Here is a 25011-nt window from a genome sequence, read left to right as displayed (position 1 = left end):
GTTTTTACTGTTCCCGTAAGAAACCGATATCTTGGCTTTGGGTAAATGCCAATATATGCTATATAGAGTAGTAGTCCTAAACCATTACTAAGTTAATGAGCCACATTCCTCACTCTGAATAAGAGAAACTGAATCTTTCAGCTAATTTATCTACAATAGTCTCATTATAGCTCAGAGACTACTGAGTAATGCTTTCATTTAAAGTTGCAATACTTTCTCCTTTTCCTGCTTTCATTGTGAGTACACACACACACACACACACACACACACACACACACACACACACACACACACACACACACACACACACACACACACACACACACACACACACACACACACACACACACACACACACACACACACACACACACACACACACACAGCACTTGTAGCGTGGAGTTGACAGGTGAAGTGATATATTAAGTTGCTTAAGTTCCCATAAGGGCAATAAAAACTTCTCAATGAGTGTTACTGAAAATAATGAGAGGAAGAGTGTGCTAGCGAGAGGAGAAACTGACAAGGAAAGCATCGTCAGAGTTTTTCAGTCGCGTCATCGCACTTGATGACACTTTACGCTTTACCAAAAAACTTTGTCAAACAATGAAATGCTGTCATACCAGGCATAAAATGCCTCCAAAATGCTGACTGTTTGCTGTTCGCTACCTCCATGAAACCTTATCTCTCCTGCTGATGCATAACGATGTACTAGAAGTTTGAATTTTTTGTGCCACAAAGGTGGCTCTCTTTTTTACCTTGATAAATTGCTATGGTAACTTATACTGAACACATAACCTAGTCAGGAGCAGGTTATATTCAGAGTTTTGGTTTAAAATTGGTTGGAAGTACCATGTTTTTGCAAATTCCTTTATTTAGAGTTTGTTTTAAAAGCAAGACAGACTCTCTGTTGAGGGAATACTCTTTATATGTGCAGCTGACTAAAATCACAAATGATGCTTAGCTGTAAAATTAGCAGCACAAATTACCTACTGCATTCTCAGTGGAATTTACCTGCATTTCAGTGTTGATGCATAAAATGTCTAAATGCTTTTTAAATACTTTTCTCTGATCCATAATAAGTTTTGTTTTCGCTGCTAGAAGTGCAGCCACTAGAATACAAAAGCACACCAAGAATTTCTGTCATTCAATCATTGAAATTAATATAACTTTGATCCACTGACAAACGAAAGCGATTTCCAGGTTTCCTTTATTAGCTATGGGACAGTAGCCTTTTATGTCATATTAGGATAAAAGAGCAGTACTGAGAGCAAGCTCAGCATTAAAATAATTAACTCAATTTAAAATATTTATTTTAAAGCTCTGTACGCTAAATTCCAAGATTAGCAGTTTTCTGCACAATTAATTTCGTGTCTTATTTGACACATCTGATAATGTTTGTGATTTGAGGAGGAGGCACTCACAGGGATCATTTTGTGCTGCAGAAAATTAACATGAACGATGTCTGAAACATCTCTTTTTATGTGACGGCGCAGAGAGCCTGAATCAGAAAACCTTGTTTAACATATAACCGGCATTGTATACTCTAGTATACTCCCCTGCTCTACCACATGACAAGGCTGTTGCACAATTTTTGGGAATTTTGTCTAAAAGCAAAACTAAATTGCTACAGTAATAATGAGTAAAGTCCAGAAAGAAATAGAAATCTATCCCAAATAAGACCTTGTGTTAAAGATATATAAAGCCATTTTTACATTTTTTAGACACTACTCAGTTTGATTGGGTGTTAAATGATCTGTACCCTAGTACAAAGTCAGTGATGTGCAGATATAAGAACAGACCAGGTAGCAGTACTTTGAATTTACAGATAGTAATTAGTTATCCTGTTTCCTGCCTCCTGCATGCTTTCCCTAAACCAAATGATGAAGGAAGTAAAACAAAACAGCCAACGGTTAGCGATCTGTTGCTGTGTGCTACATGTAAGAAAGAACAAATTTAGATAATGTCCCAACTGGATTCTCTCAACATTTTCCTGAGCTGATGTGTGAAAATAGCTAAAGAGGCTTCTACAAGTGTGGGGTCTCTGTGGATCAAATGTAACAGGACAGTCTGGGTCAAATTTACAGTGCTGTTGCTTTTAACGGACGCAGTGTTGCCCCACAGACCTTTGATACTCCATTTAATCCTTGAAGACATAAGACAGCTGACCTTTGATACAAATCCATAATTCCACACAATCTCATCCAGCATTGATGTAATCCATCTTATTTGATAGGGAAAACAAAGTGTGGCAGTCAGATAGAGAGATGGATACCGTTGAGAAATTGGAATGGAGGGGTAACAGAGGAGAGAAAGACAAAAAGGTTGATCTATTTCAGGACTGGTAATCTGTCTAGAACAACGTCAGCCACGCCACATGTGTCTTTACATGTCACCACGACACTGTGGGGGAAATAGTGGTGCACTCCGTGGTGGGGATGAGCTAGAAAGAGAAATAGATCGCTGAAATCAATGGATGCAGGAGATTTCTTGGCATGGACTCACTTCACAGGCCTGCAGCACACATCAGGGGGTGAATCAAGTATGAGTGCATTTCTTTATGTAAGAAAGATGTAGGTGGAGTTTAGCCGTATGCAGCATAGGATCTAGGCATGCATGGCTATGACGTACATGGGAAACTACTACAGATTTCTATGTAATGGGGAATTTTGAGTCTAAAGACATTAAAGGACAGGTGGGGTATAGATGGTGGGTGGTCTGCGATCGATGTGTGTGTGTGTGTGGTGGATGAACCATGAACCTTTGGTATTCTCACATCAAGAACATCATTGGTGGGGCCTGCAGAGAATAAATACTAAGAATAAAATATGGAGCAACTCCCTTGATGAATAGTGGAAAATAGAGCAAACGAACGCAGACACTGACATTCAACAGAGTGCAACTATGACAGGGTTATGATCTCCACTGCTCACCAGTCTTTAGACACTCCTCTCTCACTGACACTTAAGTCTGAGAATTTTTTTAAATATTAGGTTTTGCTACTAATAAAAAAGGGTTTACCCTGAACTACCAGGCTACAGCAGAGTGGGCAGAAACTTCTGGTTACAGGTTAATCTGTCTTAATGCATAAGTCACAGAAGACTTTGGAAGTTAGATCAGCATGGGGAGACACTTAACACAAGCTTCATTGGTTTGAATAGACTCATCTATACTGCCTGCACTCAGACATGCAAATTTTAGTGTGTGGATTCACAAAAAAAGAGCAGCTACACCTTTAGAGCCCTTAAGCAGCTTTTATATATCTGGCAGAAATGCAAAGTAGATCAACAATAGATGTTTTGAATGGTGCTCAAGTGCTGAATTTTTATTTAAGGATTTTAATGCTACACAAGACTCAGATACCCCATCCAAACACCCCAGCCCTGAAATGAATGGAGAGAAATTTTAAATAAAGTGTATAAGATAAGATAAGATAAGATAACCTTTATTAGTCCCACACGTGGGAAATTTGTTTTGTCACAGCAGGAAGTGGACAGTGCAAAAGTTATGACGCAAAAATTAGAATACAATAAGAATAAATACAGTACACAGCTGTACAGAATAGAATAAAATAATATACTATATACAGTAGAATAAAATAGAATAAAAATATACAATAAGATAAAAATAGAATACGAATGCTATATACAACTGAGTAAAAATACAACGATGCCAGAAAGGATTATTGCACTTAGTGTTATTGCACATGTGTGGATGTGTGTGTTTGTTCAGTTAAAGTCTTTGTTGTGGTGTCTGACAGCAGTGGGGAGGAAAGACCTGTGAAATCTCTCCGTCCCACACCGTGGGTGCCGCAGTCTCCCACTGAAGGAGCTGCTCAGTGCTGTCACAGTCTGCTGCATGGGGTGGGAGACGTTGTCCAACAGGGATGACAGCTTAGCCGCCATTCTCCTCTCACTCACCACCTCCACTGGGTCCAGAGGTATCAAATGCTCTCAGCAGCAAAATGAACAACAATGCACTGATCCTAAAACGTTTAGTCAATTTATTGATCAGTAAATTGTTGCGCAGTCAACGGTTTACAGCTTAATGGCACTAAGCCCCTACTTCATATCTAAAATGCATCATGTAGAAAATCTGAAGAATAGTTTTTGTGTGAAAAAAAAAAAATTGTATGAATCTCTCATATTTAAATAAAATTGCAGAACCTTTACTGAAGTTCTGTTGACTAAAAGGCATCTGCTAGATTGAGGTTGAAACAGCTAACTTATGTTAAGCATTTTTCTCTAATCACTCTACATTTTTTCTTAGAATTGAGTTGGGCACTTTTTGATAAATTAACATCAAAGGGATACTTTGATGTTAATTTATCAATTAACATAAAGAAGGGTAACTTTAGGAAACAGATATGCACTAAATAGTGGCTGACATAAATTTTTCTGTAATATGAAGATTAAAAAAAAATGTGAACATTTTGGGAATTGTCACATCACTAAAGTGGAGCACATAAATGACTGGAAAAATGGCTATAGTTAATGCATTTCAGTCTGGATCAACAGCACCAACAAACCGGCACTGTCACCGGGGAGAGTACCTGCAGGTTACTTTATGTTGCATTAAGCCGGGATGTGTTAAATACATGTGCATTATTAGTATGGGCAGTGTTTAACCCTGCCCATTAGATTTTACACATAAACATTTCAACGCTTACAAAGTATATAAAAGGCATGTTGTTTCGCTTTTCTTTTTCTCTCATTTAAATGACTCATATATTTGTTAGTTGTGTTTGTGTAAGGAAAACACAAATATACCTTATAAATAAGTCTTGTGTAAATCAAAAAAATTCTAAACTTACTGAACCGAATTCACCTTTTTATCCACAAAGTTGGGCCACACTGGACTTGAAGCATCGACCAAGCATGACATTCAACCACTAAAACTAATTTTATCTGTTTAGGAATGCAAGTAAATAACTGTAATTTGGCATCTTAGTCATAAGCAGTATACTCATTTTCCGTCATATCTGCGAAACTCAATTGAGGGTGCTTCACAGTGCAAGTGGACCTAAAGCATAGTGCAAAAGAAACCCAGGAGTTTCTCAAAGCAAAAATTAAAAAAAACTAACTGGGACATTCGTCACTGGTTCTGTCACCTGATCTAAACCCAACAGAACCCCCCAAAACTGTCACTACCTAGAAACTAAAGGACAACTCTATATGACAACACTCATCAATCATTTTTTAGGGGAAGGGGGAAAAAAAAAAAGAAGAAAATGGGGCTTAAAACCAAGGATTTATTGATTTATTTATCCAAATCTGTTTAAGATGATCCACTCCTTACTGGCTTTTATTGAGGAGAGGTGCATGATATGATTCTATCCGTCACTTCACAGTAATTCACTGCGATATCTCTCTAAGCAGTATGAGAAAATAATCATGCTTATAAAAAAAAACTGTAATCCATCTTTTCCAACAATACTCCCCATGGACTCAGCTGACTGTCCCACAGAACCCCGAGCAAGCGAAGCGCTGTGAGTTCAATCCAAACCAATCTTTCTAAACAGCCCAGTCATTAGCCACCGCAGATGTTAATACATGCTGCTTATTTGCATATGGTAATGAGGAAGATGATTAAAAAGTGAAATTGGGGGTAAGTGCTTGTTGCTGTGTGAATGTTCATGTCTGTAGTGAGATTTTGTCATCTCCCTCTGAGATGAAACTATTCTCTTTTCTGTTCTTTAATAAGTGTGGAGCTCTCTTGGGAGGCAAGCCTCCAGACTACACTTGCAATCTTGAAAGATTAATTGCAGTTGTGCAAGTGTGTGTGTCTAGCAGAGGTGTGGACTCGAGTCACATGACTTGGACTCGAGTCAGACTCGAGTCATTAATTTTATGACTTTAGACTTGACTTGAAAAAATGTTCTAAGACTTGTGACTTGACTTGGACTTTTACACCAATGACCTGGGACTTGAACCGGTTTACTTGAAATTTAATTGAATTTAACATGCATATTATATAGAGATTGAAAATGTGACGTCATTCAGGGGTAAACCGCAAAGGATTCTGGGAACTCGTGGCAAGAGGTACTAGCGCACGCAGGCTTTCAATTGAAAGCAGTCACACAGCGATAAAAAGAAACACAAAAATGTCAAGAAGCTGTTGTATTATTAACTGCAATAGCCGGTCGCATGACAGCCACGGGAAGCCGACGGGTAAAGAGATCGGTTGTTATCGGATTACGTCGTTGAAGAGAAATTGTTCAGCCATGTTTCCGAAGTAACAAAGAGCCACGGATGGCCTGGATTGCAGCCATTCAAAGACCAAATATAACGTCCCAGAACACTCCAGCTCACATGTTAGTCTGCTCCAAGCATTTACACGAAGGTCAGTGTTTTTTAGTAGTTAATACGTCATTTTCATAACATAATTGGTGATATAGGTTACAAGCAAGTCTGGCGCTGAACAGAAATTGTCGCGCTATGCTCCTTTGTTTATTGTGCATAAATAGTGAATTGTCCTGACACAATATTGCGTTTCGCTTCTGTTATTATGGTACATTGACAAAAACATATACTTTTATTCACAGGGTAAAACAGGTTTTTTGTATCACTAATTGCCCAGTACGATTACAGCATACAGTATTATTGTCACTGCTACATTTCTGTGATGCTACCAGAAATTATTTCCACTGCTAATTAATTACCATTGAGCTCAAAGGTCCTATTAATAAACGGTTAATGAATGTGTATTTATGAAGACAATTTGTGAGACTGGTAAACTTATGATACGTACGATGGTCTTTCGTTCTACACGGTGCATTTCAAGGTCCTGTACCCATCCGTCGGTAAACTGTACCTGGGCTTGTTGCAGTGACCTGAAGTTACTAAACTTCATGATCGTATGCGCTCACTCCAAGAACCGTATGATTATAAATATGCATATAAATATGCTACGATGAGATAGCTGACTTCATCTAACTAGCAAATGTTGTCCAGGCTACGTTGGTGATACAGTTTTTTTTAATGTGTATGATATTTTTGTCATGCGATTTTAAAGCCGGTCCTACAACCGCATCCAAGAATAACATGCAGCTTATCTCAGAACTGTCGGTGAAAATTATTCTTGGAGCTAGGTTTAATTGAGCTGCATTTTATAGAGGTGCAATTTCACAATTTGTGTATATTTTCTAAGTTCACTATTTTGTCATGTTTTGAGAAAAACACAGATTTTAAAATTACATGGTCTAATATTTACATTTAGCATAACTGCAACATTCTTTTTTCATTTTTTTTTTAAAGACTCGAAAGGACTTGAAATTCAAAGTTTCAGACTTGTGACTTGACTCGGACTTTTACACCAGTGACTTGAGACTCGACTCTGACTTGCCTGACATTACTTGAGACTTGACTTGAGACTTGAGGATAAAGACTTGAGACTTACTTGAGACTTGCAAAACAATGACTTGGTCCCACCTCTGGTGTCTAGTATACATACCCAAATGTATTTGTAACTGCACTTGAGATAATGCCTTTAGAGACAAAGGGGGATGCTTCCTCAGAGGGGCACTTTGTTTCCCACGGATAGCACACAATATTCAGTGAAGCCAGCACTGAATCACATGTAAGACAGCATTAAATTGATTTGGGAGCTGAATGATGAGCAGAAAGCTGGTTTTGTTATATCAGCACTGGCTTTTATGCCAATCAAGGAAAAATGCCCATTGATTTTGCCTTTTGATTTAAAAGTTACAACATATCACAAAGAAAGAAAGGGACACTTTGAAAGTGATGCTGTTTTTGTGAGGCACATTCAGGAGAGTTGGAAGGGTTTATAATTACATTCCTTAGGGAGGCCAAAGACTTCCTGCAGCATAAGGCATTGTATGCCTTTTGAAAGTGCCATATGCCTGAATTTAGGACAGTAAATCAGGCTTCTTGCATTTATTCAAACCACGCTTTATCATGACCCTGGCATTCAGAGAATGAGTGAAAGCTATTTTCCTAATAAAGATTGAGCAGCATATTAGTCCTGACCCTCTGGAGGGCATACTGCTTCTCTTCCACGATGAAAAGATGCTACCTTGGCAAATAATAAAGCGAGCTTCTTTTTTAGGCTCTGCTGCCGTCACTCGATTATGCACTGCCTTTTCAACAGAGGTCTTTGTAAAGCTTTAGCCTTAATGCAACACATTCAGTCTCCTTTAAAGGGAATGCAGCAATTGTGTGTTCATGTTTTTTTTTTTTTTTTTAAATAATCCACCTGGGTTAATCCAGGTGAATATCCCATATGTGAATACAAACCAGTGTTGACTTCTTTCTGTTTCAAGGGCATTTAGTCAGCTCACAACGTCGAGTTTCAGCAAACAAGTCTCCCTTGGGGAGGTTTTTCACAAAGTGTCTGTCATCTGCATGGAAATTCATAAGTGGATATGCTGAAGGACATGACGCGCATGACAGATTTTAAAAAAAAAGATGGAAAAAAACCCAACAGAGTTCTGTGATCCTGCTTTATTGGTGCTGTACATTGATACACTGGTGTGCGTATCTTTGCAAATGAAGACAAAATAAACCGTTGTTACTCAGAAACCAGTATGGAGCAGTCTTTTACAGTATGCTTTAGGCTAACATATATTAGATTTAACTACTGCTGCCTGTTTTTTCCCTTCGAAGGAGAACAAACAACAGCATATCAAGTGACATAAATAGGACATGTATTTAGATACAGAAAAACTTTGTGTTGGTCAAGAGAAGGCTTAACCACAAGCATGTCTTTTTTCTTCTCTCTACTCTAAAGTCGTGTTTTTTATAATCGTGGGTTGTTGTCTCGTCTGTAATTACTATGGAAAAATTGTCTGGAAGTGAATTTGGTGACATCAAAATTCTGACGCCACTGAAAATTGCAGATGCCAGGCAACAAAATAAAAATAGAAGTATTGCTTTACAAGAAAATGATGGAATGGGCTATTCAAAATAAGTGTACCGTCGCCATGGTAACAGCACCACTCTCGGCTGCATGGCACTGATTGACAGGTGCTCACACCGGGTATGTGACAAATTTTAAGAAGCTGTATTTTCGTCCTCCGTCCTACTTTCTAGTAAACACAAATTGATCCATGATTACATGCTGCCATTGTTTTCTGTCATCAAGTGAACAATGACTCACAAGTGCCTTGTTTGCCTATTTGTTTGTCTCAGTAGGCAGTTGAGTGTTTTTGATTCTATCAACAGCACAGAGCGCTATCCTTCCACATCGAAACACTCATTTAGACACTGAGCCTTCCGTTACGGGAGACTCTGTCCCAAACAGTCAGACGAACCATCACATCCCCTGGCAGGCAAATAGTCCTTTCAAACCGAGGAACTATTATAACCCACAGACTGTAAATAAAAGATGCAGCCACTGTAACAGAAGCTTGAGCTGAGCATTTTTTAGGATGTTGTAAAGATGGTACAGAAGGCTGTATCTGATCTTGGAAGAGTGGATTGTACAAAAGGAAATGATTTGTAATGGAAAGAGGCTAGTGTTATGGATGGTTACAGCCTTGTGCAATTAGGAGGATGTATGTTGTATCACAAGACGGCTGATCAATCAGTTTCACTAACTCTTCTAAACAAAGCATTTTGTACTTTAATCTTAAAATTCCGACTTTATATATTTTGTTTCCTTAGTGTGGTCCTAAATACTCCTTTGTATATTTTGTACAGTACCCTCGGTAAGGTACCCTCAGCAGCTCAGTCTTGAAAATGTAAAAGTAATCTGTAAGAAAATATGCTAATGAATGCCTATGACGGCAAACACAAACATTTGTCACTCACGACAAATTGTAGTACAGTAAATATTCAGTTATTAATTTATTTCCCATTTTAATAAATTCATTATTTTATTCAGGCACTCTATTTTGATCATATATGACTGTGTTGGGTAATAACATTGCCTATTGATAAGCATAATATTATAAATGTGCTCTAAATATAATTATTAAAATAGCTTTGTAAGAATTCCACTGGTGCTGGCTAATACATTAAAGAACTAACGGCATATTTTTAATTAACATCAGCATTGTGCTAATTAAATAAGATGATGTTTTCAATGAAAAAGTAGATTCAAACAAGTGCATGAAAAAACCTGGTATCATGAAAGAATGCAGCAGTAAACCAAGAAATAACCAATTAAAAAGATAAGGAAAAAGATAAGTCAATACAATGTACCGATTACTCTGTGTTGCATATTATAAATTGTCTTGGATTCCCTAACCTCCAGAAAAAGTCTTGTAAAGCGTCAGTTAAAATATATCTTAATATAGTTTTCATTTGTGGGTGTTTGCCCAACTAGTTTAGGTATGTGACAAGTGCATTCAAACATCTATTAGGATGTGCTTGCAGGGCCTTTAGGGAGTATGGGGTGTCTGGCCCCTTTCGTTCCCTGTACAACTGTGGCCTGCATTGCCATCAGTAAGTGAGACTCATGCACAGTTGGACTCAGGGATGCCTTTTTGTCGCTGATCTGTTCATTGCTTTCATGGAAAGAATTTATAGTCATTGCCAAAGGGTGGCGAGTCTTGTCTGTGGCCTCATGATCACCTCTTTGCTTTTGCATGAAGTGTATAATATGGTTCTTTTGGCTTCATTAGCCAATGACCTCAAGCTCACATTGGGGCAGTTGTGAGGTGTAAAGTGTGAAGAGCAAGCGTGAAGCTGTGGAAATGAGAATTAGTAACTCCAAGTCTGAGGCCATGGTTCTGAGCCAGAAAGGGGTGTAGAGGTGAGTTGCTGCCCCAAGTGGGGCCGTTTAAGTATCTCAGGATCTTGTGAAGGAAGAGATGAGCAGGAGATTGAAAGATGGATTGGCACAGCTCTGGCAGAAATGGGAACACTTCATCTGTCTGAGCTGAATATGAAAAGAAAAGCTGTCGAATTACTGATCAACATTCCTGTCTTCACCTATGGTTATGAGTGACTGAAAGAAGAAGAAATCGCACATACAAGCAAGATATGAGCTTTCTCTGAGGGGAGGCTGTGCTGTCCCACAGAGTTGGGTTGCAGAGCTCAGTCATCTAGAAAAATCTCAGAGTAGAGCTGCTACGCCTCCACACTGAAAGGAGTCAATTCAGGTGGTTCAGCCATCTAACTAGGATGCTTGCTTTCAGAATTGTAAAGCCAAGAGTCCTGGGATGGTGGGCTTATAAAAAATAGAACCTTTATAGAAGAGTTTTATCTAGGATTTTATCTAGTTTAATCCAAGGACTTTCTATTAAACGTCAAGTAACTTTGTGATTTGAATTTGAGGAATTTCCTCGATGAACCATGTTTACTTATGCAGTATTTTCCAAATCTACAATTGTGCATATAATACCAGCAAATCAACTGTGCATGGAGGTTCATTTTTAGTTAGTTATCACGCTGTAAGCACACCTCTTATACAACTCACTCATTACAAATATATAATGAACCTGTAGAGTAAATTATTTTTAATTGTATTTTTCACCTCAAGGCTTAATTGCAGATGCAAAATGCCAGCTATTTGTTATGCATTTATTTTTGTCCATTAGCAATAAACAAACCCTATGAGGTAAGATTATGTGGAGCCAACAAAGTCTAATGATGTTTATCTCCTCACTACTGAGATGAGGGGGAAAAGGGAGAAGTTGAATAAGAATGAATGATGGGAAAGATAGCTGGAATAACACTAGTGGGGAAATTTTAGCTGGGTTTGCTGGGCTGCAGATAGAGAGCTGATCCAGTGTGCTCCATGTCTTCTCATGTTTATTAATTTTGGCATTGTGGCTAACAGATCAACAGAGGTGTGTTTACATAAATTCCCAAATCCCATAATGGTATGCAGACAATAAATACTATCATAATACATGGAAGCAGCCAAGTTCAGGACATTTTAGGTCTCTTAAAGCTAATTTGTCTGAATTAGCATATATTATCATCTACATTTTTGTAGTGCCTTTGAAGCACTTTGTTTGTCTAGCTGAAATGCTGTGTTTAAACTCATTGTTTAAGCACTCAACTGACCTTTGGCTGACTGCAAACATGCAGGTTTTAACAAGTGCTGATGTGACCTTTGAGCTTTTAGTTGACAAGGGCAGATCTGAAGCAGCATCACCTGGCTACAGTCTCATAGCTACAGGATATAGCACAATAGCCAATGGTTATTTTGGACAAATGTCACCCTCCCTGCAGCCAGCCGTGTCAACCTCACCCCAGATAGTCAGGAAGTCTGAGTTCACTGTAAGGTACTCCCATCCTTCTGATTCTCTTCGGCGTCAAACACTGTAAAAACAGTAAACTTTCAAATAACACACAGAATACTGTTGTCTCTAGACATTTATGTAGATAAGAATAAGTGGTGGCAATATCGACAATGACGTAAGCCTCGCTCTTGGAGCACCATCTTCAAATGTCATATGTGAAGTGCATCCCAGGGACAATGAGGGGTATTGGGTTTCTTGGCACGACTTAGCAGCCCCCAAACTTAGAACTGACTCCCTAAGGATGTTGGTATGCGTGTGTGTGTGTTGGTAAGAGGGCGATATACACTATGTAAAATTACGTTTTGACAAAAGCATGTAACAGTTGGGGAGTTGTAGGAAACATGCTGATACTACAAAAGCCTCGTGCTTGAAATTTGACTTAAAATAATTAACCATTAAATCAAAGGAGTTGGTCTAATGTTTGACATTCTAATGAACTGACAAAAAATGTTACTACTTGATTAATTATCTAACTATACTGTTTGACATTTCACAGTCCAGAACTATAGAGCTAATTCCATCTATGGCTAGCTTGCTTAGTAACATCAACAGTATAAGAGATGGATGTTACCAGGTCAGAAGAGTGAAACCGGCATCGAAGTATTGTAAACATGCAGTATTTTTAATAGCCACCACGGGTTGATACCTTTGGTTGTGAAAAGAATTCTGTTCCTATACAAGTCTATTGGAAAAAGGCTTCCTGACTGGACCTCTGTAAAACCTTTGCTATTGGATTTATAAGCTTAGTAGATGATTTACGGTCATCCTGAATAAAGCATTGTCTATTTTCTGTTTTACAACAAAATCATAAATGTGATGATGGGTTTTTGCATCCAGAATTACAGACAGAAACAGATACAAAAATATTCACAAATTTCAAATTCACAATAATTCACAATAAGAAATTATTGTTTAAAATTATGGGCTGATTACTGAATGAAATGAAAGCTACATCCTTTCTCTGTGTTTCTATGCTGAGCAATGAATAGAAAGCACAGTGGTCCCTCGCTATAACACTGTTCACTTTTTGCGGCCTCGCTGTTTCGCGGATTTTTTGGGTGCAATTTTGCATGCTGGTCTTTTGTTTTGTTTTTGTTTTTTTTCCAGCGCATTGTGTTCTGCATCCTGATTGACTGACAATGGTCTACAGCCAATCTGTCTGAGAAAAGTGTATAAAGCATATAATGAGGGGTTTTACAGCCTTAAAACATCCATAGTAATTGTAAAAAATAAAGTTAGCTACTTCGCGGATTTCACCTATTGCGGGTTATTTTTGGAACGTAACTCCCTGATAAAGTTTGACATATATTTTTGCATAAAACAGGATGGTAAATATTTTTTTTAAATATCCCTAATCATTTAAATTGGAAGCACGTTTAAAAAAATTAGGACTTGCAAACCGATCCTCAGATTAAACTTGAGTTTGACTTAGTCATCCTAATATCATACTATATTCACACAAAGAATTTAAAATGTGCGAGATCAAAGAATGAATTTTTCAGATGAATAAATAAAAAGTCAAGATCTCAGTACAAAGAATAAAAATCATTTTTAACCAGAATATGCCCTGACAGAGAGATCGCACTTTCTTATATGTAACAATATTCTGACTGACAGCTAGAGTGTATTTTTGTATGCACATCTCTGCTTAAGAGAGGATGCTTAAAAACACAGTACAATAACAATATACAAAGAATGGTTTACGGGGTTAATGTGAGGTGAAGGGGTTGCTTGAAAATATGATATCCAGTCGCAAAAAAAGAAAAAAAGGTTGATAATTGTTTGGAAATACCAGAATTTCTGCTTGATTACACAGACTACAAGGGGGTTGTCTGACCTTCTAGGTAGAGTAGGTTGCTCCCTTATTTCCCAAGGGACAGGTCATCAGCAGCAAGCTAGCTTTCAAACTCTCCCGAATTGAGCTTTCACATGCAAAGCAAATGTATTAACTACACCATGTAGCCACACTAATCAAACAGGTAAGAACTTTTCCAAAAGCTAACTGGAGTCAGATGTTCATGCTAAAGACATGGGGTTGGGAGAGTACCGTAGGATAGTTGAGTGGTGTAGAGGGATTCTAGAGGGCCTGAATGGCAATCAATTGCAGAGAAGAATGTCAGGTAAGCACTTCATACAAATAATCTTAACAAATGTTGGTTCAAAAAAGACAATGACCCACCAGTAAATCAATAGCTAAATGCTTGAAAGAGAAGAACTCATGTTTTAGACTGAGAGTTACAGTTGCGGCCTTAACCCAGTTGAGATGTTGGACCTGCCTGGTCCTAATGGTCCCTCTTAATTGTTGTGAAAGTCTCAAAAACAGTTGCTCACTAAAAGTCAGGAAATTCACTTACATTATATACTTATTTATTATTTGAAGCCAGTACTGAGTTATTGCTGAAAATGTTAAATAACTGTCTATATCTCTGACTATAGACCATATGTGATAAGCAAACAATAGAGAAATAGCTATAGTTCTGGTAATTCCACATTCACAGATGCACGACTGTACAGTTTATTTGCGTACAGACACCCAGCCTTTACACTCAGGATACAATGCATCCAACTGTCAATAACGAGCCAGACTTTAGCACATTATTGACAACATAATGTTAGCAGTTTGATAAGCTGTCGCCTAATTGCCTGAAGCATATAGCAACACTGCACAATGCACACACCATAATGGAAAAACAAATAGAGCAGCAGCAAGGCAAAACAGACACATAGTTTAACAGACAATAACACAGGTCACACAGTATAAATTGCCAACACTGATACAACCCATCTAATCCTGTGACTGCGGATATATACCACTACTAACCTAAATTAAGTCTTGCAACAGCTTTTCTCGAGCTAATGCCAACCTTGTTCTCTACAGAAAAATACAGGTTTCAGTTGGAAAAAAATATTTAAAGATATTTCCCTTTAAAATACTGAAAACTGAGTGAATTACCATTTTTTAAAACATTACACCCTGTAACACACATTTTACAGCTTACTGTAGCCCTCCAGGTAAAGTGGCTCTCATGTGATAAAAGCTGCTTTTCAAAGCAATGTGCTATTCCATAAGAAGATGTTAAAAGCATATCAGCTTAAATATAGCACACTTAAAATCACTGTAATTGAAACCCAGCTGCACTCACCTGAGCTGTTCTTGTTCTCTCTCATCTACCTCATTTCCATTGTCTCTCCCTTTATCTTGCACCAAATAATATGAAAACTGCAAGAAAAAAAAAATCCATTTTAGCTTTCTGTAAAAACCAAAAGTTGGAAGGAAATAGTAACTCTATATAAAGTACACAGTTAAATATGTGTCTATAATCTAAAACTGTATTACCAGACCATTAATCGCCTCCTCTGCTGCTGCTTCCATTTAAATTTACTCTAAAAGGTAAACGTAGCATGCTAGCTAATGCTGGAGTTTAGCTAATTAACCGTTTAAATTCCAAGACATATTAAGTCAGGCTACAGTGAATTTACAGTGACTTTTTAAAGTCATAGTAGTCCCTACAATCTGTATATGTAAAGCTTATGAAAGGTAGCAAAAGGAGGCTTTCATGTTTTGTTTTGTTTTGTTTTGTTTTGTTTTGTTTTGTTTTTTGGGGGGGAGGGGGGGGGGGGTAGTCTATTTGTAGGACTACATACCAGTGTAGCTCGTTTAGGCTTTGGTTACTGGGTGACTTCATTTTTATTTATTTATTTTTAATCTATGGAAACTTTTAAAAGTGATAGTGGTGTAACAGGAAGACTACATTTCAGAGAAACCACTTTCCAGTTCCAAGAGTATGGATAATAAACACATAGCGGACCAGAACATCAACAAAAAATAAAACCATGACACAATGTATACAATGAATTTATTTTTTAAGTATACTTTTTATACTCCTGTGTTTCTTTCAGATTTGATTTTTTTGTTATTATTTAAATTAGTGCTAAATTCTGGTTTTCATCCACAGAACTGCTGCTCCCTGAATATTTTCTCATTTTCCCTGGAAACCCTAGAGATGGCTGTGCAGGAAAATCCCAGTAGATCAGGATTTTCTGAAATCCTCAAACCAGTGCTTCTGGTACCAACAATTATCAAGGCTCACTGAAATTGCTACCATGTGACTAGTGAACGTTTGAAGCGGTGTAAAATTCCAAAAATGATTTTAAAGTTGCACTTTAAGTTGGAAGAAATTGGAAAAACAATTCAAAACAACTATATTCTTAACCATTTATGAAAGTATTGTTGCTTTGAAAGTTAAACCTGTCAAACTGCTTTTCAAGTAGTTAATTTTGATGGGTAACGTCTTGCTGCATATAACTCATAGAGTCATTTATATTACTTTAAGTTAAAAGGGACAACATTTTCTGTGTGCTGTGTATACTTTGCCTAAAGGTATGTTTGCTTGTGCTTGATCATGTGCTTGAAAAGCTGAAGAACCGGTTAATTTTAGTAATATATAAGCACACAAACACATTGATCAGAGGGCCATGTCCTGATACAGTTTCTTATCTATAATTTACATCATGTTACACGAGAAAAGGTAGAGTAATACCAAAATAGCAAAATTTCCTCATTCACTTTACAGACAGGACCAGCCACCAGGATCTGCAGTTTTCTTTACAAACCAGTCGATCAATGGTCAAAATATGCATATACTCATGCGAATAAACAACACAACTGAACTCCAACCTAAAGATACAAGAAAAAAAGTCATATATCTGGAAGCTGCGCTTTGGCCGAGCGTATCTGTTACAGTACCGTGATTGATTATACTTAATGGCCGATGTTCAATAGCCATGTTCACAACAATGAGGGCTGCTTTGGAAAGCACACGTATCAATATCTTTGGTGTGTGTGTATCAGAGTCGGTACAGGACAGAGAAAATGAGATACATGTAAAGGATGGGGGTGATGGATTGCTTTCTCCATTTCGCTCTGTCTGCTGATCTATATGAACTTGCATCTTTCATTCTAACACCTCTTGCAGGCAACTGGAGCAAGAAGTGTGTGTGTGTGTTGGGGGGGGAGCTGTGATGTCCTGACAGAAAGGAGGATGGGCGGTGGAGCCATTTGTCCAAAAAACAATCATATGAACCAGTGTTCTTCCACTTTGCTGTGGAGAGGGAGAGAGAGTGAGTGAGAGCACAGGGGTTGAAGAGAGAAAAGAGTGCGACAGTGGTTAAAAATAACAGTGTGTGTAGGCTATCTGTGTATATGTGTTTGTGATATGTGTTTAATCAGAGCCAATCTAGACTGCTTCTCTTCTAACTGCATGCACACAGACATCTAAATCACACACACAAACACATTTGAATACCCTTATTAAAATCCCCCGCCCCTGTCCAAGGCATGTGAGTGCTGATCACACTGACTTTCCTGTGGTTGCTGCCCATGCGTCTCCTCCACAGGGCATTTCACTGCGCTCTTTGGAACTAGAAGAGACAAGCCCCCATGTTCTGACTGGGGGCTGAGGCTTCCAGCTCAGACAGAATTAACCAACTCTCGCTCACTTCTTTTTCACTCCACCCCCACTCACTTCTCTCCGTCAGTTTTTGGCTAAACTAAAATGTAATTAATTTCTCTCAGTGTTCAAATTAGAAAAGTCCCCCTGTACCAACTCGTGTGCTCATACTTTTTTTTTTTTAATATGCGAGTGCGAGCCTGTCATCGGGATCAGTGCAGCCAAGTCAAGCGAGGCCAAAATCCATGCCAGGAGCAGCACTGATAAAACACTTCATCTCATAGAGTCGAACACAGCAACATGCCACGGCAGATGGTGTGACATTGAGCCTCTGTCAACAGAGGAGAGAAAACAGTGAGAAGCACAAGAGGACATGATAGATAGTAGTGGAGAAAAGACAAGTGGAAGAGAGGAGACAATCAGGTGAGAACAGGAGCAAGTGTCAGGGACACCGGGGGTTGAGTAAGAGCGCCACCATGTGGAAGATGGGGCCCGCCTCTGGGCACTGCAGAGGCGGGCAGAGAAAGAGTCATGCCATTGATTTTCCACGCAGTCAACAAAATGATTTTGCCATGCAGAGTAAATACACAACCCCCCATAGTAATTTTTCCAAAATACACACATACATGCGCAGTCACACACTCAAATCTCTGTGGAGCTCTACCTGGCAACAGCATGCAAACAGGATTTTTTTTCCTCCTTCTGTCTCACACAAAACAACGTGCATCCCTGAAACGACAGCCTCAATGGCTGTGAGTCTATTTATGCCATCACGCACAGTATGAAAAATTAAGAAACACACACACACACACACACACACACACACACACACACACACACACACACACACACACACACACACACACACACACACACACACAAGGCTACATGACAAGTGTTGTTAACGAGAATCATCCCGCTGTTCTGCAAAGCAGGAGTCACTGAGCGCTGGGATTTGTTTATCAGCCCTGCAGATTAATCAGCATAAATTAAGTCAGCAACCATCCCCAGCCTTGCTGAACTGAAATTTTTTTAGTCTCTCCACATCTATTTTTTTTAGCAGTAATCCCCTGTGTGGGTGGCAGTGCTGGCTAAAGGCACCTATCATGTGGCTGTGACGTCCTCAGTTTGATTCCAGACTAGGACCTTTGTCACATGTAATTTGTCTCAGTCTCTCCATCTCTGAGCGACAAAAACCCCCAAAACAAAACAAGAACTGTACCTTAAAGTCTGAGGTTTTGTACCTTACCATTACCCCCCCCCCCCCCCCCCCCCCCCCACACACACACACACACACACACACACAAAAACAGGGTTTGAGCAGAGTCTCACAAATTTAAAATAGGACAAGCTGTAAAAATAGGTTCTTTCTCCAATAGAAAAAGGCAGAGGTTTTGTGATTTGGGATAAATTTATCCACACTGTCTCGGTTGTAAACTTACAGAGTAATTTGAAAAACATTTTGAAGCATTAATGAGGCATTGCAGTGCAGTGTGAATGCAATACTGTAAAAGAATAGAATAGAATTCAACTTTATTGTCATTGCACATGTACAGGTACAAGGCAACGAAAGGCAGTTTGCATCCATCCAGAAGTGCTTTAGCCATGATATAGATATATTACAAATATATATTAGCAATAATATAGATATGTGAGTATATTACAGAAATGGGTCTATTATGGTATGTTATAATGTACACGGTATGAAGTACGTTATGAATATGCTATAACTATAAGTATGTACAGGCTGTAGTGAGTACAAGCTATGTACAGGGTATGAATAGGATATAAATATGAAAAACTATACAAAAAAAAAAAAGCCATTATTTACACTTATCTATTGTCTACCTTACTGTGAACACCCAAGTATCCCGAGAATGTAAAAGGTGAATGCATTTAAGGTGAAGTAGGATCAAGACGACAGAGCTCACATGGAAAAATAAAGAGTGTTATCACAAGGTGGTCTTAATTATAGTATCAACTTTAAGGATTTCCAGGACACTTGGAAAAAAATATCCATATTAAACTAAATCAAAAAGCAAAGGTGACAACAGATTAAACAGACTGAGAATTACAAAATAAATCAGTAGATTGCTCAACAGAAGCTCAACATCATGACAACAGATAATATGAAGTGGATAAGGTGCTGTAATTTGATATGAATTACTTTTGCTCAGGGGAGCTGGGTTATCACAGGGCAACCACACAGCTGTAAAACTAATATGTACAGCTGAAGCTGGTGAGACGTAGCTCTGTATGACTGTGATCCTGAACTAAAGTATAGAACAAATTAAACTTTTAACATGATGATGGCGCTGGATTTAAAAACTAAGTGAAAGTTAGTCATCTTGATGGAGTCAGGGTGATCCAACCAGCTGTTGTTCAGATGCTCTAGCTTCCATAAGCTTGAAACTCTGAAAACAGCCATAGTATATATTCCTCACCCTTAGTGATACAGAGAAGCAAAAGAGGTAGGATGAAAGGAAGGATATAAGAAGAGGGATAAGAATGAGGGTGAAGGGAGATGAAGGAAGAACAAGAGGGAGTTTAGAAAGCGGGGGAGGTGGAGAAAAACAATAAGGAAGAAGAAGAGTGCTTGTGGGATAGTGGATTTAAAGTGCCTTGAGACAATTGTTGCTGTGAACCTGTGCTATAAAATTAATTTGCAATGAATTAGATTCTTTTTAAAAGCTGGAAGTTTCTCTTTTCCCATGCTTTTTAAAAAAATACCTACTCAATCATGTGTTGTAATTTTATAAGTTTGTCCACAATCTCATTTCTTGTTGGATCCCTCTCGTCAAGCTTCTTCTTCAGCAAAGTTTGAGATTTTAGTAAGTGAGACTTTACTTGCTGCCATTGGCTTTTTTGCTTATTTTGGAATCCCTGAACCTCCATTATTACCACCTCCGTGGTGTTGTTGTTGTCGTCTCTTTGTGCTGAGAAATGAGAAAGGACTTTTCCTTTTACCTGCTGGTGTAGTTGCTCATTTATCTGTTTCATCTGGTGGGCCCGAGCAACTTTATTTTTGTAGTTTCCTGTGCCTTCTTAGACCAGGCACCAGGCATTCTGCTTTAAACCACTCGGGGGATCTTCCGTCTACATTCAGCTTCCCTTTTTTTTTGGTTAAAGCTCTTTCTAGGATCGCTTCTTTTTTGTTGCAATCAGTTCATTTAACTGCTTAAGCATTCCTTATCTTTTTCTAGATCACAAATCCTTTGGTCGTTGTCACACACCTTTGCATTAAATTCCACTTCATGACACACCTGCATGGGTGTCATGAAGCTTTCTTTCTTAACAGTGGTGTCTCCCTTTTCTATCACTTTGAAGATCTGCGATTTGAGCATTGCATCTGGAGGCTCGGCCGTCATCATTCAATGGGGTTTCGGCACGATACCGGTCTGAAATTTGTGAGTTACAGTATGCAGATCAAGACTCTCGGCAGCCATTTTGTTCAAAGCAGAAGGCAGTTTGAGCATCTTTGCAGCTACTTCTGGAGCACTGGGGAAGCCTCTGCAGAGGTTACTGCTCGCTAAGTCGGCTCATCCAGCTGCAAGCTTATGTGAAAGTCATTTGCCTCCTGTAGGTCCTGTGGACTTTTCCAGGGGCTTGCCAACTGAGACATCTCTTTTTGTTGTGGACTGACAGTTGCTTACTTCACTTTATCATCTCTTGTTGTAAGCCGCCTGTGTTCAAAGACGTGCAAACCAGATAACTTTTTGCTGTTTTCTACTAATATTATGGCCTTTTGTTCCACTTTGTAAAAAGGTTTCTTTCTATTTGGTTCATATCTTCGTCCTGTAACTACAATGTATGTAAATGACCGTGGCATTATCACACAAGGATATATTTGCCTAGTAACAAGGAAGTCATTTGTCACCTACTGTTGTATAGCAACAGAGGAAAAAAACAAAAACAAAAAAAATGAGACCACCTCTAAACCAATCTCAAATTTAATATTACATGAGAGATAGAGATTTAAAATAGACTGGATGAAGTGTCATTGAGATTGGTGAAGATAGATGGACTGAAACACACATGCGCGCGCGCGCACACACACACACACACACACACACACACACACACACACAGAGACAAGAGAAATGTCAACATCAAAATGAATGCATTGCTTTGATAAATAGGACTTGAAGGAAAGAGTACACTGAGGTCATAAATGAACTGAGATGTAGGGTGATTTTCCCACAGACCTTTATAAGTCCAGTCAGAGAAGTCACCTTAAGCTGGCCAATAGAAACAATGCAGGGTTAGGGTACTTTAATTAGTAGTTACTTTAATTTTAAGACCCCCCACCTTCTTTTCAAGTGAGTGAGTGCTATTTTTTGCCTCAGCCAATCAATTCAGACCAGAGTGGTGAACTGACCAACCAATAGCTCTCAGCTCCCTCACCCCTCATTCTTTCCCTTCTATTCTGCTACTGTTGCACAAGCTCAGTCCAATTAAAGTCTTATTAAGACTTTAATTGGACTGAGCTTTAATAAATCTAACATAATGCCTTAGATTAACAGCACCCAAAGTGAAGCCTGTCCATTCATTTAATTAGACTCGGCATGGGGGTTGTTTTGACCCCTAGTGGGTGACATAGAGGAGGTGTGTGTTTCTGCATTTTTGCGTGCGTTTTGTAATTGTGAGGCATGGGCCTCATTAGCATTTTAGCAGCAAGCTTGGCAGTGAGTACGACTTACAAGATTGGCTAATGACAGAGGTGAGATAATTTGCAGCGAGAGTAAGGGTGAAGGCTTCTTTCCTTCACAAATACCGGCTTATGCAACGTGTGGGAGCTCCGTGTTACTACCCCCTGCCCTCCAAAGACACATACTGTACACTGAAAGTTAAAAACATTGCAAGTAAATGTCAAATCACAGCAATTAAACAGACTGACTGTGACTGGAGCCACATGGGACTATAATCCATCCAATATTTTCACATCACTTAGTATTAAAAGGAGTTTACAAAGTGAGAAAGGCTGTACTGCCTCCAGCACAGTGGGTTGGCATTAAAGCTTGGTGACAGACTGAATAAATGAAAAACAACGAGGGACGAAAACAAATATGCACACACAGACACACAAAAAAGCAGGACGCTCCTTTGGCAGAAATGTGCGAGCGTCTCATTAATCGGCCAATATCATAACATTTCTGCCTTCATGTTGCGCATAAATGAATCTGAATATTTCAGGGAACACACACCTTTTCTCTGAATCTACAAGCAAAGATGAGACGGTCAACTGACGAGACAGGGCAGCAGCACAGAAAAAAAGATGGCTGAGGAAAAAGAAAAGGAGGATAGCGGTGGACAAAGCAAGCTGAGAGAACAGCACTGAAAACACTTTCAAGGCTGCTTCTGCTGGCACGGAGTGAGGCGTCCTTGCTGCAGCTTAGAAATGCTTTTAGATGATAAATTAAATTGAGTGAATTTCAGAACCAAAGCCGGATGAAAGAAACGACTGCTGGATGTAATTAGAGTGAGTCACAGCTGTCTGCACGGCAGAGAGAATGAAACAACTGCAAATTTCCCCACCTGACCAAAATGTTTAAGTTTGCAGCACCACGCAGGGCTGAGTGGTATTTGCAGTCTTTTTTTAAATTTGCTTTAATATATTTGTACTATCAAAGAGATGGATTACCCAGCCACTGCTAGAATGCCTGAATGTATAATTAGAGTATTATTATTCATGCGTGTAGGGAAATATTTTTGTATACTTTGACAAAATCTGCTACTTGTGGAGAGTTGAAGGACAGAAAGGAATAACCCGGGTGACACAATTGAAGTGTGAACAACTTCACACACTGTTCGGGGGGGGGGGAAGCTAACCTCCAGAGTGTTTCAATGGTCTCCTGAAGGACACTTTAACCACGGGCTCTTTGACAGACTGTGGCAGCTCTTTTCTATTCCTGGAAAGAGGGCAATTACACTGATAGACGAATGAGGGGAAAAATGGGAGGAAAGAAAGAACTGTTTGCTCTGTTTGAAAATGGAAGCCGGAGTGGAAAAAAATAGTTTGGGTGGCTGGTTGTTATAAAATATTTGCTCCAGTGGACCAGAAAAGACTTCACTTACAGTAGATGCTCCGGAACTAGACCTCACAGGAGCGGATTCTTTCAGAGTGTAGGAATGAATCATAGTGGAGAGAAGGGGATGTCAGTCTATTTGTAGTTTTAATTCTTAATAGGTGGGAGGCCTAAATTTGCAAGACGAATTACACACCCATGTATCCTTGCCTATAACTATAAAAACTGACCTTTTGCAAATATGGAAAAAGAAATGAGTTGTGACTTTCAATTAAACTCACGCCTCCACCTCCAACGGTAATCATAGCCACTTTAGGCAGACAAACACAGGAATAGTTGAAGGGGTTGGTTGTTTATGAGCATCGTTTTGGCTCAGAGATCCATATCATTTGCATAATTATGAACAGCAGATAGGTTGTCAAGGGAAACAGACTTGGTGGGATGTGAGTGAGTGTGTGTGAGAGAGAAATTACTGTAATACTATGAATAGTATCTCTTAGAAGGGATAGGAAAACCCACTTTAATCTAGTCTAAGTGATTCAAATAAATAACAAATTAAATCCAAACACCAAGTAGAAAATCTGTAAACTATCATCACGTTTCTTAATATGTTTAGGCGACAATAAACATCCTTCGTGCAGTTGATTAAAGTGCAGTGTTAAATGAATCAGCGGTCTTTCATTCACGTGACATTTCAGCGCTCATAAAGTGCCGGAGCCTAACTTGTCCAAGCGGCAGATTAAAAAAGAGAGGGGGAAAAAAAACAGAACATAAACAGCTGAAATCCACTCAACATAACTCAGTCTGCCTTAAAGCCAGAAAACCTGCTGCTGATTAAAACAGGGAAGACGCCAAGCCATAAAGTAGTACGCCCGCCACTGAACATTATGATTCAACAAATAAATACTGCAAATTTTCATAAGGTCATTTAAAATGTGATAAATATCCATTAGAACATGTTAAGTGCTTACAAAAAACTGTAAAGAAAATAATTACCACTTGCTGGATTTGAATGGCATTTTTAATTACCTCTAACTAATTAAAAGGACTTTAAACGGTTACTGAAAGTGAGGCAAGGTATCCTCAAACAACCCTGTAATGGGAAAATTAATTACTGGCCAAATCAAAGCAATCACACATGTGACCAAGAGGGAAGTATTGCCAAGGAGAGATGAAAGAGGCACGAAAGACTCCTTTGTTAATTTGGGCAACTGCAGTAAGGCTGTAAATCAGCAATATCTTTTTATTTCATGCACATTCAGTTAACAATGATGCCTTGAAATAGAGAGGTATATATATTATAATGGAGCCCTGTACATGT

The 25011-nt window shown here is 38.8% G+C and overlaps 1 protein-coding gene across 1 annotated transcript in view; it reads right to left on the bottom strand.

Annotated features, from left to right (window-relative positions):
* The window catches only part of atp2b1a (ATPase plasma membrane Ca2+ transporting 1a), a 143263-nt gene extending 127887 nt beyond the window's left edge, over positions 1 to 15376 (bottom strand). The window contains exon 1 of the mRNA XM_076876193.1: positions 15358 to 15376. The gene's annotated coding sequence lies outside the window, so the exon portion shown is untranslated. The remainder of the gene's footprint in view (positions 1 to 15357) is intronic.
* Positions 15377 to 25011: the final 9635 nt, after the last annotated feature.

This window comes from Maylandia zebra, linkage group LG17 (assembly GCF_041146795.1).
Source record: "Maylandia zebra isolate NMK-2024a linkage group LG17, Mzebra_GT3a, whole genome shotgun sequence".
Lineage (NCBI taxonomy): Eukaryota > Metazoa > Chordata > Actinopteri > Cichliformes > Cichlidae > Maylandia > Maylandia zebra.
Note: the sequence above shows the minus strand (reverse complement) of the source record. Positions and strands in the feature narration are given on the sequence as shown.